Source organism: Wolffia australiana, chromosome 7 (assembly GCF_029677425.1).
Source record: "Wolffia australiana isolate 7733 chromosome 7, ASM2967742v1".
Classification (NCBI taxonomy): Eukaryota; Viridiplantae; Streptophyta; class Magnoliopsida; order Alismatales; family Araceae; genus Wolffia; species Wolffia australiana.
This window is the reverse complement of record NC_135841.1, coordinates 14,615,335-14,629,869: the sequence shown is the minus strand read 5'-3', so window position 1 is coordinate 14,629,869 and position 14,535 is coordinate 14,615,335.

The following is a 14,535-nucleotide window of genomic DNA, read 5'->3' as shown; positions in this document are numbered from 1 at the left end:
ATGTACATATAATTATCTTTTATCTATTTTGCTTACGTACCCTACTCGACTCAGTAGAAGTCAAGCAGTGGACTAATGTAAATATTTTTTTAGAAAAAAAATTATGTTTTTTGGAGGTTTAATCAATAATGGACCAAGATCTGTCTATATATTCACTTTGCCTTCATGTCCTGTTGAGCGAGGCATTTAGCAGATGCCGCGACGTTCAGTCTGTAGACCTCGTTACCTTGACAATACATTTCAATTATCATCATTTTAGCCATTTAACTGATTATAATAATGGATATTATCATTTCTTTTATAGCTATCTAAATTATTAATGCATAACCATGTTTATTCTTATTTTCATGACATTTAAGGTATTTTGTCAATAATATTACGTACGAAATGATACCCAAATTTATTCTAGAATTGTCCTTGAGTTTCAAGAAATTAAAATTTTTGAAATTTTATGTCAAAAATAAATCATCTAACTATTTCATATATAAATTAAATTATTGAGTTTGAAAATATATTTTTTGATTTTTGAAAAGGGATTTTCAAGGGGTTTTTATATTTGTTATGGGCGTTTTAGTGATTATATCACGATGCAACATGTTACACGGGAGTGATTATTTAAACCTGACATATCTTGCTTCCCCTGAGTATTTCCTCGTAAATGCTATCTTCTAATCATGGGATGATTTAAGACAAAGGATGTTATGTCTTTGTGACAATGGTCAAAGATCAAAATCTTTTCTCTGGGAACGCCAACAGGTGTTGGCAATATAACAGTTTGACGGTAAAAATAATTTGCTTTTTTAGTCTGCACCTGAAGTGGTATAGTGAAAAAAATACATATTTTCATGCATTTAATGCACTGCACCATACAAAAAAGCAACCGCATACGTAGCACTATAGGTGTCCTGTTTTTTAATATTTTATTTAACATGTGAGACACCTGAAATGCAGTAAAAAATGATGATATTTGGTGATTGTATTTTCTGAACCAGTTATAGAAGGCGCATACTGCAAGTTAAAAAAAGGCTCAAAACTGTATGAGGACTGTTAATTAAAAGGCAAAAAGTTGACATTTCTTATCCTCAAGATATTTGTAAGCTCAAGATATTGAAGCTTCTCATACTTCTGGGTTTCCTGACTAAGTATGTCGCTTCTTGACTGTAATGTGGAGGCCCTGGATAGAGGCAACTATCACCCTCATCCAGGAACAAGGTTCACATAAATGGAGTTCCAAAAGAGGTCTAAATCACAACAAAAACTAGTTGGATTAAATCATACAGGGTAAGGTATATAAAGTTTCTTAGTTTATGGCGACCAAGCTTCCAACCCATAGGTAGCAGGATACTATGTGAGTAAACTACTATTTAGTATATACTTTTTTAATTCCACCAATCTACATTTTTTTTTATAATTCTTCACATAAAGATTAATAGAAAATCTGAAAATTAGTAAAAATAATATTATTTATTTGATATATTTTATTTTCTAAGGTTTGGAGTTTTTCTAGAAATTGAAGAATTGAATAAAAGAAGCAGCGGGAATTGAAAAAGTGTGGTGCTCAAGCAGGACAAAGCAGTGTTGGCAGCAGTTGGTGTGCATCTTGGTAGTTGAGTGGCATGAAAGTAGGTTTTGTTGTTCCCCTTCTTAACCATGTCTTGAACATTACCTAAAGTTTGGTCTGATTCTGGCATGGTCTTGTTGGTCCTAGTCTGGTCCAGTTGACTAATCAATGCCAAAGTCAAAGTAGAAAAATTCAAGTTGATGGTTTTGTTGACCATCAACATGACCAGCTTTAGAAGCACTAGTAATGAATGTGCCTTCCCTTCCATACCCATCTTTATCGTTCTCTCTATCTCCCTCGCTGGGTCATTCTTCCTCCAGACCTCTCTCTGTTCATAGAGAACATTCATAGTGAATAGACCAAAAAGAACCATCAGATAGAAGAATAGCTTGGAATGGGTTCTAGCCTTGTCCTCTAAAGAATCCTCTTCATCAACTTGGCACCCAGCGACAGTCAAATTTGTTCTGGCTATGACGAGCTTGATATGGGCCTCTCTAACAACTCAATGCATCCTCCAAGCCCAACTACACATCCCCATGCTGCCCACTGACCAAGAAATTGATGTCAGAATTTTATGAAGAAGTTATGGATTGAAATCTTATGAGTAGAGGATTCCAAAGTGTTCAAATCTCATATTAAAGTCTCACCCATATATTGCTTGATATTTGCATGTGTCCTTCTAACGGCTGTAAATAAGACCATTGTAATTATTGGGTTCGGATCTTAAGATCCATACCATAACGTACCTTGCATTAGGTGTTTTGCACTAATGAATTGATATGGGGTTTCTCTCTCCTCTATGTCTTCTCTTCCGCCTCTTCTCTTATGCCTCTTCTTCCACCTCTTCTTCTGATCAAAAAACATCTGGCATCAATCATCCTTAGGTGATTCTTGCTGAAGATAGAGCCTCTTAAGGAGATTCCAATATGAACGTATGAGAATGATGAAAATTTTAATATTTGAGGATTGATATATGGATATCACAATTCAATGATTAGAAATCATGACTCGACTTAGAATGCAGTGGTCCCACCAAGATTTGGAGTGTAAAATTTTTTAAAAGTTGAAATTATTATTTATCAAACTTTACTACAAGCACAAGATTTGGGAGAGTAATGAGTTAGAAAAAATGTGTTCACATTACCACAAATGATTTGAGGAAAAATGAAGAAATATGCAATCAAAATATCTAAGATGTACCTTTTATTCATATTTTAAATCTTAACATAATGTTAATATGATAGCATGTACTCAAAACTTATCATATTAGTATCACTATATTTATCATGCCGTCAGTTTGAGAACATCACGCTTCAAAATTAATCTCAAATGTATTTTATAGTAATTGATAACTATATTTGTCTATTTTTTTAAGAAACTAAATATTTTTTAGTATTCTAGCTTGTTGGAAACAATTTCCCCACTTTTTTTGATAGATTAACACGAATTTTGCTAAAATATGAGTGCCTTTGAATCAATAATGCAAATCCAAGTCATTCTATACTTGACAAGAAAATAGTACTACATGCGCGATTGTTCTTTGATTTCTGAGCTATCTTTCTTGAAAAAAAAGAGAAAAAAACTTATTTAAATGCACGTGAATGTGAGAAATATTTAGAATGAAATTTGATGGGCAAGATGATGCCACATGGCATCATGTGTGAGGCCATGTCTTACACATTGTGGGGTCCATAAATGGGTGCAAGTCTTGATCGTTAGATCACCATCTAATTACTCGCCTTCTTCAACATGTGTGTACATGGAACCTTGAAACAATGATCTCATATGAAAATATTTAAATTAATGGAAGATTATAAAATGTTATTTCTGAAATAAATTCTCTTGGGATCCTATGGGCCTCACTATGCCACATAGGCACTGCATCAGGCTCATGTGGTTGTGCTAGCTGGTTGGGATACCCCCACATTATAGCACCAACGTCAGCCCCCTACCTATAATTATTTTTACTTTTAGGCCCTGAAATAAATACTATAACATAGAAAATTCATATCTATTAATTTAACAGGTATTTTTTAATGAAATTTTCTTAATTTGATTCTTAATTTATCTTATTTTGAACCCATGGCACCTGAAATGAATGATTAGATAGGAAAATGATTAATTTACATTAATCACTAGTTTTACTTGAAAATCAAAACTATAACAGCTTTGATTCTTCTAATCTTCACCTTCTTTGTTTATCCACTATTTTCCTGAAAGAACTAAACTTAATAAATGTAGTTAATTTGAAATTATTTGACCTTGAGAAAGGTCCAACATGAATAAAATATGTAATTGAATTTAAATTAATATAAAAATTATGACTTAGTGGAATAGCATCAAAATAATGAAAATATTATAAAGTAATGATAACATGCATCATAATCATAAGAATTATGCATTAAATATAGTGAAGGATGATACAAATGAATGCACAAGATGGATGTTATCACCCACCCCCATAAACTATCCCACCACCAAGGCCCAAAGCAAAGTCAACCAACTTCAGTCATCAAGTTCAGCCAATCGATTCTCCTTTACAACAATCACATATTTTTTACCATTCCCACTTGCTCTTCAAGTCATGTGATACCTTCAGCATCAGAAAAACAATGTGGGATCATCCAACAAGTATATGAGTGGGAATGAGAAGTTGGGATAGGGAGGGGTGCTTGGGGGCCAGAGTAATGGAGAGGGAGAGGTTTGGCAAGATTGCATGGGGGTTGGAAACTGGAGTAAGGAGGGGGAGATAGGTGGGAAGGACAATCAATTATGAAGTTTATATTTTTATTAAAACATAAAAAGGATTTAATAACATGTGGTCTCGTTCAAGTTGACTCATGGACCAAATCACTGTAGATTGGCTTGTCCACCCTAAAATAGTAGACCTACAATCCTGGTTTGATCCGATCCAACCAGTCCCCAGTCCTATATGCCCAACCCAACATGAATGTTGGTATCTTGGAGTGCATGTGATAACATGACAAATGTACCCATAATTCCAAGCATTTTATATGAATTTAAGCATTTAAATACTTAGTTTATCATGTTATTAAATATATTCTTTCAATATTTATTACTTTCAAATAATATTTATCATTTTATGCATATTTTGGGCATTATAACTAACCTTTCTTGACTTTTATTTCAAGCATATTTATTATCGATACATGATTTCAACTCTGACATGTATAAAAATTTACAAGAATTAAATGTGCTAATGATCGATGGGCTTAAGCAATCCATATGATTTTTAAAGCTGTTTCTTTGAGATGTTGGGCCCAATTGGAGGAAATTTGGTTTTTAAATTGAAAGGATCAGTTAGATGGTTGGGGTCATGTTTTAAATCCCCTGAATTTTCTTCCTAGATACATCATGAAATTCAATTAATGGGTTTCTAAAGCAATACCAAAAGATAGAGCAAAAACATCAGAATAAAATAATAAATAAAACAGGGAATTATCCACACAGTCCTCATAAGTCAGATATCTTCATCTTGATGAGCCCGATTGTTGATCCACCATCGTCATTTTGTATTCTGATCACATTGATAGGGGAGCTCACTCAAGGAGAGAAGGCAGAAGTAGTATGACCACTGGGAAAATCTTTCCTGGTTGAATGTTTTTCACTGAGTTATCCTATTTATATTCAAAATAAAGTTTTCATAATGCTCCTAATATTAATGTATATCTTTTGATCTCCAAAATACCACTTAGGTGTGGCTATATAGGCCAATGTATAAAATTTAATTATTCACCCTAACAGACCGATGCTATTTATTGGACAACCTTATAAATTAATTATATAAATGACTATATTAATTAATCATGGATTGATTGAATAAAATTGATAGCTGGAGCTGCTACCCTTTTGTGTGCCAAAAGATACCTTGTGCTTGAGAAGATACAATGGATTATATTAAATCTTTCCCAAGGCCTTTGCCAATATCAGTTATTGTGTACATATAACTCCCTCTTAAGATGATTAAATGTATGGTGAAATGTTAAACCATAACTGGTCATCTCATTTAGTATTCATGGATTTGGAGAGTATCAAAGAAATATTCTTCTGCAGTCTAATATCTTAGCCAAAAACTTCATCACATTATGTTTTTTGAGCTGTCCCCTCTGATATCAAAGGTGTATGATCCCATCTTGAATATTCAATTATGTTTGTGAACTTCATGCTGTCGATGAGCTAAGATGGTTCAGAATTCACAGAATATGAACTCACAGATCATAGTGAAAACACAAACCTCCATCTACATGATGCCTTTGGTTGCTTAGCCCAAAGTATCAGATTCTATGGCCTTTATTTGGATGAAATGAATGAAATTTATGTAGTGGAAGACTCTGAATATAATAAAAAAACATTCAAAAGCTAATGATCAAATCATATGGACGCACATTTAATCCATGGTTTTTTGAATTCTTGAGTGAGACATGTTAAGCTGGTCAAGCCTACAAACTCTAGTTGTATCCACATGAACCCTAGCAATTAAAATTTATCCTTCATCCTAAAGAGCCTTGTTTATGCTCCACCGTCATCGGTATGATGCTTAGATCACATCAAGAATGGATATGAGTCAAGGGGAGATGGGAGAAGAAAGGGAAGGACCCTCAAAAAAATATGACTAAGGTAAATTTTTTTATGGCATTCCCCTATTTATACCAAGTAGTTATTTTGCATAAAACCCCTTTAAATTTAAGTATATCTTCTGACATCCAAAAAAATGCTTGTGTGTAGGGTATGATGGTCCCAGTCCAGTCCAGGTTTTTAGCAAAGACCTAAACCTTACCTAAACTTTGGTCCGGTTCTGGTTTGTTCTTTTTCGGTCCCGGTCTGATCCTTGTCTGTTCAGGTTAACTAGTCAATGTCAGAGTCAAATTAGAAAATTTATTTTTATAGTCATGTTAAATATTCTCTACATCAAGTGCCCATAGATCGTGAAATATATGGCGTGTACGTTGAGCTCAATAGAAACCTTTCCATTGAGTTGGATTTGATATTTTAGATTCTAATAAAAAATACTAAATAAATATCAAATAATATACTTTTGGTTTCGGTCCTGTTTGACCCTTGGACCTAAACCTGTTTGAAAAACTGATCCACTCTCAAATAGAGGTCCTACGGTCCCAGTCAGGTCCACTTAAGCCGGCACTCAGTCCTAAATGTCCAACCTTACTTATGTGAGACCCTCGAGGCACATATGTCGGTATAATTAATGAATCTAATGGCCCAATAAAATTTACTACTCTTCCAATTAAATTAACTTTATCATCAAATCGATTAGTTAATCATGGGTTGATTTAACCCAATAGATAGGTCAAGTTTCTAGTCTATGGGGGGGCCAAGCTATATCTTAGGCTCCAGAAGATACAATTGATTGTATTGACCCACTCATGGAACCTACCTAATGTCTGTTACCATATACCTATAGCCCCTTATCTGCTTGATACTCTTAGTATGACTTAGGGTATGGTCAACTATCAAACCCTAATCAGACATCAGAGTTAATACTGATGTGTTAGAAAATCATCAGAACTCTTCTATGATATTCTACATCCTTTGCCATGGACATCATCTTACCAACTTCCTTGAGCTTTCTCCTCTTATATCGAGGGTGTATCATCTCATCTTAATGACTTAATTGTCTTCATGAACGTTTTTGTACACCAAAAATATGAATGTTTAGAATTCCATGATTTAGAGTTCCATAATATAAATGCTTATAGTTCCATTAACTTTTAGGTCATGGTAAGAGTGAAATTGCCCTTCAGCAAGATGTTATTGGTGTCTTACATCTAAGGGCCATTTGCAAAACCATCACATGAATCAATTGAGTTATCTGATTGAGACTTTGGTATAATACCATTCAGGGATCTATATAGATTAATTAATTTATCTCTTTCTCCTAAAATGCACTCACTCTTCATTCTTAGTGTCTCCGAACTAATGGCTACGAGACTGGCCATATACATCATATGGGTGAGACTAGATAGTCCGAATCTATTCGGATACTTAAATTACCTTCTTGAGTATCCTTCAAGTTGGAATATTGAGAATAAATCATTGAATACTAGTGATCTATGTATTATGATCTTGTCATAATTCACTAACCCAAGTCATGTATTCATGGACTTCATTATAAATATCACACATGCACTATAATAAATAGATTGTATTAATTAAGATAGAATGAAGTATGGAATGTGTGACTGGCTTGAAAATCACTGATATTTACATAATTAAGGACCCCTTACATAATATTGGAAATAAAAAATGATATTAAACAAGCACTATCTATAAACAATATCCATAATACCAATTAGGGTTCATACTTGTTAATTACGTGAATTGTTCATACTCATCACATGAGTGGGACTAAATAGTGGTATTCTATCCAAAATTGAGTGTCCTTAAAAGGAATATTGGTAAAACATATTTCAATAGTATTTTATCATGTTCTCAAGAACTTCATTACAAATATCACAAATGATTTATATGCGTTTCTTGTATAAGTCAATATTAATCAATAAGACAATCTATTGTTGGTTTTCTAACAATATATATTTTTTACCCCTAAAATTAGATAAAGAAACCAAGGGCTCAAGACATGAGCTTTATCATTTCAATTACAAGGGCTCAAGGGCTAAAGAAACCATCATCCACGTCCATTTCCACCATTTTTCCTTCATTTTACACTAATTTATTATTTTATTTACCAATTTTCTACCAATTTCTCTCTTTGTAAATTTCCTTTTATCCAAAAATCATAAATAATAACTCAAATATATACATCTAAAATTTTAATATATAAAATCAACTCTTTTCCATTGTAATTTATCATTATATTTTTCTCAAATCTGATTTTTTAGGACTATATCATGGGCTATCCCAATTGTGGCTTAGATGCTTCTCTAGGGGGGCCAGCTCAAAAGATTATTCAAAAAATATTTTTGATAAGAATAAATATGATTCTATTTTTATTAAAACTTTCATGCATTTTATGTTCTTATTTTCATTTAAATGATCATAAATGCATACTATTAATTCTTAGAATGGTTTATTGCAGTTTTATATTTAATTTCTTATTTTATTCATTTTATGATATTTTAACTTAGCTTTCTAACATTAAAGTCATGAATAAATAAATTTAAAAGTCATTAATTATTTATTTAGATTCAATTAAGTATATTAAGGGGTTTATAATATTTTTAAAATAATTTTATGATTTTTCTGTATTTTTGTTGAATTTTCTGACATAAATTCATATAACGTAGAAATAAAATTTAGTTTATTATTTTTAAGAATTTTTTTAAAAAATTTCCACTCATAGAAGTGTGTGCTATTCTGGCAATCTGCCAATCAAATTAAAGGAGAGAAAAAATCAGATGGCTCAAATTGCTCCAAATTTAAAGGATGATATCTAATGATCTAGAAGGACTTTTGAGAACAATTTTCAAGGTCGTTCCATCTTTCCCTCCTCAAGCCATCCACCATCCTGGATCTAAAAATAGAGGATGTCATATTTGTAAAAAGGCACCTATAAATTGTGTTCCTAATTAGGATTAGTGGAGTGATTTGCTCATTCAAAATCTTGTTTAGGCCCGTTCCTCAGTCGTCCCCATGGTCGGCCCCATGGCTGGCCCCTCGTCCGCCCTGCAGTCGCCCCTCAACTGCCCCCGCAGCTGGTCCTCGGCCACCCCTTGGCTACACCTGTGGCCGCCCCTCAACTGTCTCGCGGTTTCCCCTTCGCCGGCCTCTGTGACCGCTCCTTGACCGCGCCTAGCATCCAGCCAGGCCTAAGCTTGGTGCCTATCGTACCTCTGTGCCTTGATGCTGCCGCACCCTGTCGCCGCTGCGCCCTGTTGGCACCACACCATTGCGCCACCGTACCCTACTACTGTTGCGCCCTACTGTTGTTGTGCCTTGTAGCTGTCGTGCCATATTGTGCTAACTGTTGTGCCCATTGTCGGGCCCAACGCTGCGTCTGTCGTCCGACCTGCCGCCGCTCCTACCTGCATCGTCATCGTGCCTACGTGTTGTTCGCTTTCCATAGCTGTTGATTCATACACCACACCCCCCTACTGCTTCTAGTGCGCTCATCAGTTTCCTCTCGGCGTTATATTGTTTCTTTCAGTGCCTCTGAACATTTTTTACACCGCCGGGGTTAGATTAGTGATAGATAGGAATATATTAGTGGGAATAGGTTTCCATCGGTACAATCTTGGTTGGTGCTTTGAACGTGCATGCACGAGCAACAATAGTCATACTCGCACTGTCTGCCCTTAACCCGTTGCCTAGGTCATTGGGAGTCTAGTGTCATTCTCAGGTCGCACTTACCGTAGCCTAGTAGTCGTTGGTGTCCGTTGACGCCAAATTTATACTTCTCAGTGATTTCATCGTTGCATTATCACTTGTATTACGTCCACATTAGTCGTCTCCACTACATGATATTACTACCCTTACCACCATGTGGTGTAACACGAGCCGTTCGATCCTGGCTCCGTCGTGTTACATCAAAGCAGTATTGATGTGATGGGATGGGTGAGATGACAGGAGAGGTACCAAATATTTAATGAAGATGTATCCATTAATAGGAGAAGAAGTAGGTTGGATGGTGTGAATAGAGTGAATGAAAATGAGAGGGAAAGATGGGCGAAGATGTAAGGGGAAGATGGTGGATGTATGAGATGATTTAGAAAGGAAAGAGAGGAAGGTAGAATTTTAGGGTTTATGATTTAAATACATGATAGTGAAACGATCGTGATCATGATGGTGTAGAAGATGTGCGATAATGAGGATGATGGATTGGAATGGAGGTGATGAGGAAGGTGTTATAGATCTTTCTAAAATATGTGATGGAGAATGTCAATGTAAGGGAATATACTAACCTTATATCACTATGTTCTTCTGATATCATGCAGCCTTCTTGATGTAGATCAACCTCTTCTTTTCTTCGTTGGACTTCTTTAAGCACTCAAGACATTGGAAAAACCTGGATGGATGAGGTGAGTTCAAAGATTTTTTTACAAAGATCTAGGATCAATTTAGCTATCCAATTATTCCAATGTACAGTGGGGATAAAGATAAAGTTGCCCTCCAAATTTCAGCTCATCTGCCTTATTGATCATCAGATATAGGGGCTTGAAGTTGCATGATTCCTAATTGTCAATTTAAATTAAATATTTATCTCTCCTCATGCTTGTCAACGCCGTCACATCATTTCTAGGGTTTTGTCTTTATCTCGACATTAAATATGATTATTGACCTTGATGTTTATGCATCATCCTCAGTCAACAGTTCATGTCGCACAACATGCCCTCCAGGAAAAGGTAAAAATGAAAGAGTATTGGTATGACGTGGTGTGGTGTCTGCATGCGCCAGGTCAATCTACTTTTTTAAAATGCCGTTATAATGATGGACACATCAGCACCGTGTGTACACATACATGTGCATGCAATATGTGCACATGGTGTGGTGTCTCTCATGAAACATCAGTGGATGCCAAAATTTTGGACAATCAAAGGATAAATAATAATACAATAATATTATTTTAATTCAGATTTCCTTGGTCTCCGCACCTCGTTTACTGAGAAAAAAAATTGTCCTTTTTTATTGGGCCATATCAATACCTTAGGTAAAAAATACTAAGAAAGGTATCTGAAATTAATGATCATGATGGAGCCATGATGCCATAGTAGTATCTTTTCAATGATTGAGTAAATCAAGATCCAATGATTAGTTGGTGCAAATAGTTAAAATATTTTTTTATTGGCCATCGTTAGACAAATCGAATGGTGACAGTTGGTGCGGCAAATTTTGAGCTTTTACATATTAAATAAATGATTCTTAAATAAATTAAAATTCCAAAAGATGAAAAGAAATATTTTTTATGACATTGAAAAATTGTAACTTCATGACTATGATGTCAAAAGTTGAGGAAAATTATAAAATGACTCAAATTTTTTTCTTTGAGAACATTGCATCGGAAAATCCCTAAAAAATACTTAAAATTCACAAATTCAATTTTTTTATGAAAGCAGATTTAACCATTTTAGGGTTGATAATCAATTTAATGAAACTAAATATCTAATTATTTAAATATTAATTTATTAAGAAAAAATGTTATCATAATTATCTCAAACATAATTATGCTATTTTATGCCATAAGCTTTCTAGGCTTGAAAGTATTTTCCACAATACAGAAGGGATTAGTAGCTGATGGTTAAAGTCAGAAAATCAATCAAAGTAGCTGATGGTTAATGTAACTGATGGTTAATGCTTTCGAGGAAGAACCATCAAATATAATGTGCCTGTGGTAAATAAATTTTGTCCAGTTTCCATGGGGCAAAATTTATTGATGGCGCACGCCATCAAGGATCGTCATCGACGTCATCCGCGCCCCGCGCCCACGACGTTGAAGATCGGGTGACCTTGCTCCGGTTATCTTCCTTGCTTTACATTCTCTTTCGTTCATGTTTTGTTTTACCCCGTCTCTTCTGACTGTTTTTGTCCTGTTTCGTCGCTCCCGCGACGGTCGTGTCTCGTTGTTTTTCCACCGAGGGGATGGATGTCTCCATCCACCCTTCTCCCCTCGTTTCTTCCCCCAAATTCCCCTCATTTCCCCTTTATTTTCTTCAGTTCTGTCTTGTATGTGTTACGGGAGCCCATTTAGAAGGGCCCCAAGTCGGACCCATGATGGCCCACTTAGGGCCCAACTCTTCTCCCCGTTATAAGGGAAGAGAGGGCGCCCTAGGTCAGTTAGACACATTTTCTTTCATTGAAGCATTTTATCGAACAGTTGGTGGGTCTCGTTCCTCGTTTTGAGAAGAACAGAAAGAAGAGGAAGAAGAGGGAAGGAGGAGGAAGAGGAAGGAAAGGGAAGGAGGAAGAGGAGGAGAGGAAGGAGGAGGGTCGCCGCCGCCACCGCTCGCGCCGCCCCTCACGCAGCCGCCGCTCGCGCCCGTCACTCTGAGCGCCGCCCGCGTGCCGCCACGAACGTGAGCGCCTGCGCGCCGTCGCCGTCCGCGCGCCGCTCGCGCACCTGGCGTCGCCGCGCGCGCCGCCAGCGCCGCCGCCGTCGCGCCTCCTGGGCACCGCCGCCGCGCCGCGCCGTTGTGCCGCCGCACCGCAATGCTGCCGCTCCGCTCGCGCCCACGCCGAGTCGTCGCCCGTGCTGCGCCAGCCGATACCGCCGACGTCCGACCGCGGCCACATCACCGCCGTGTTCGCGCCGTCGTCCCACCGCGCCGCTCGCTGACGACCGCGCTGCCCTGCACCGCTCCGCGTCATTCCCGTGTCACCACCACTCCGCTAGATAGGCGCTCCGACGCCTAGACCTCGACGACCGAACTTTGCCAGTCGCTCCGGCACCGTCGCTGCCCGTCGAGCCGCCGTGACGTCTCCGGCGCCCGTCACCCAACCCGCTCCGACATCGGCCGTCGTCGAATACTGCACTTCGAGCTCATCGTCGAGGTACACCGTACTCTCCGACGCTCGTTTATTTATTCCTTGCAGTATATTTTCGTCTCGACTCCACCGCGCTCGGGCTAGGTAGGTGAGTGTGGTAGAACGAGAGAAAAACTACGAATCTGAGTGTCTTACCGGTGCGGACGAATTCGTCCGTCACGTGCGAGCCCTACGGACTGAGTCCGTTCGGCCATAGTCGCCTACGTCCCTCCGACGAGGTCGAGTGGCCCCCGTTGCCGTCACCCGGCAACTCTCGTCCAAGCTAGGAGCTCGGCGCCACCCTCGAGTCGGGGCCTGCACGTACGACACGTAGGGCATTCATCCCGTAGTTACATACCCGTTAGGGTGTCGTCGGACGACAACATCGTCGCTCCCGATACATATTCTTTATCGTCGTCGAGCCATCATACTCAGTGACGACGGGACGACGTCCTGGGCGTACGTTCTGCATCAGTTATAAGGAGAAAACTTAATAGTGAAAGGTAGAAGGACACTTTGAGATACCAAAGAAATCAAGAGGAAAAGGCGATTCTCAAAGCTCATTAAAGGCCCCATAATGAAGCTTAGAAAAAAACTACTTGCACCATGATTTCATATTTTCTTCGAGCTGAAAATTAATTGGCAGTTTTAGATATTATTATCAAAATTACGTACAAGAACACAATTAACAACCATCTCCACATCTGAGGCAAAAATTATGCATCTGACTCCAAAAAATCTAAAAATAAATGGGTTAATATCACGGTTCAGCCTAAAGTTTTCCAAAAATTCGAGTTACAGCCCTATCTTTTTTTTCGCCGCGTCACAGCCCGAAATGCCTATTTGGTCCGCCGCCGCAGCCCGGGCGTGACGTGGACTTGACGTGGCTGCCAGGTGGAATTCTGGCGGCGTCCACGTAAGCGGAATCCACCTGGCAGACACGTGGAGTCCACGTCATAACGTGATTTGAAGAAAGTGTGAAATAGGAACGATTAGTCACCTGGGAGTGAGTCACCCGGGAGAGAGCGCAGAAGGGTGGTGAAGGAGAAGGAGATGTTGGAGAAGGAGGAAGAAAGGGCGTCGGGGAGAAGGGGCTTCCATTTTACGTGAGCTTCGTTGGAGAGGAGAGGAGAGCTCGTTGCGAGATTCTTCTTGTCTACGGGCGTTCCACGAGGTAGGGTTCTTGGCTCTATGTCCCTACTAAGGTTCTAATCAGGCAGATCGTTCCTTTCTGTTGCGTCACTTGGGCGATCTATAGGGCATTTAGTTTGAGGAAATACATTTCAGTCTTACCGTTTTATGCACATTCCACCTGCATATTCTTATTCCCAAATACATTGAGCCAGTTTTCTCTTCTTCCTTTCTCTCCCGAATAGAACACCTAGGTTCGTATCAGAGGCCACTTCAACTAAAACACTTTTCGTAGCCATTCAGGCCCACTGATCTGCTAATTAGAGGTCTAAGATATACCTATGTAACATTGATTTTTTTTTAACACAAACTCTGTAATGTTAAATTCC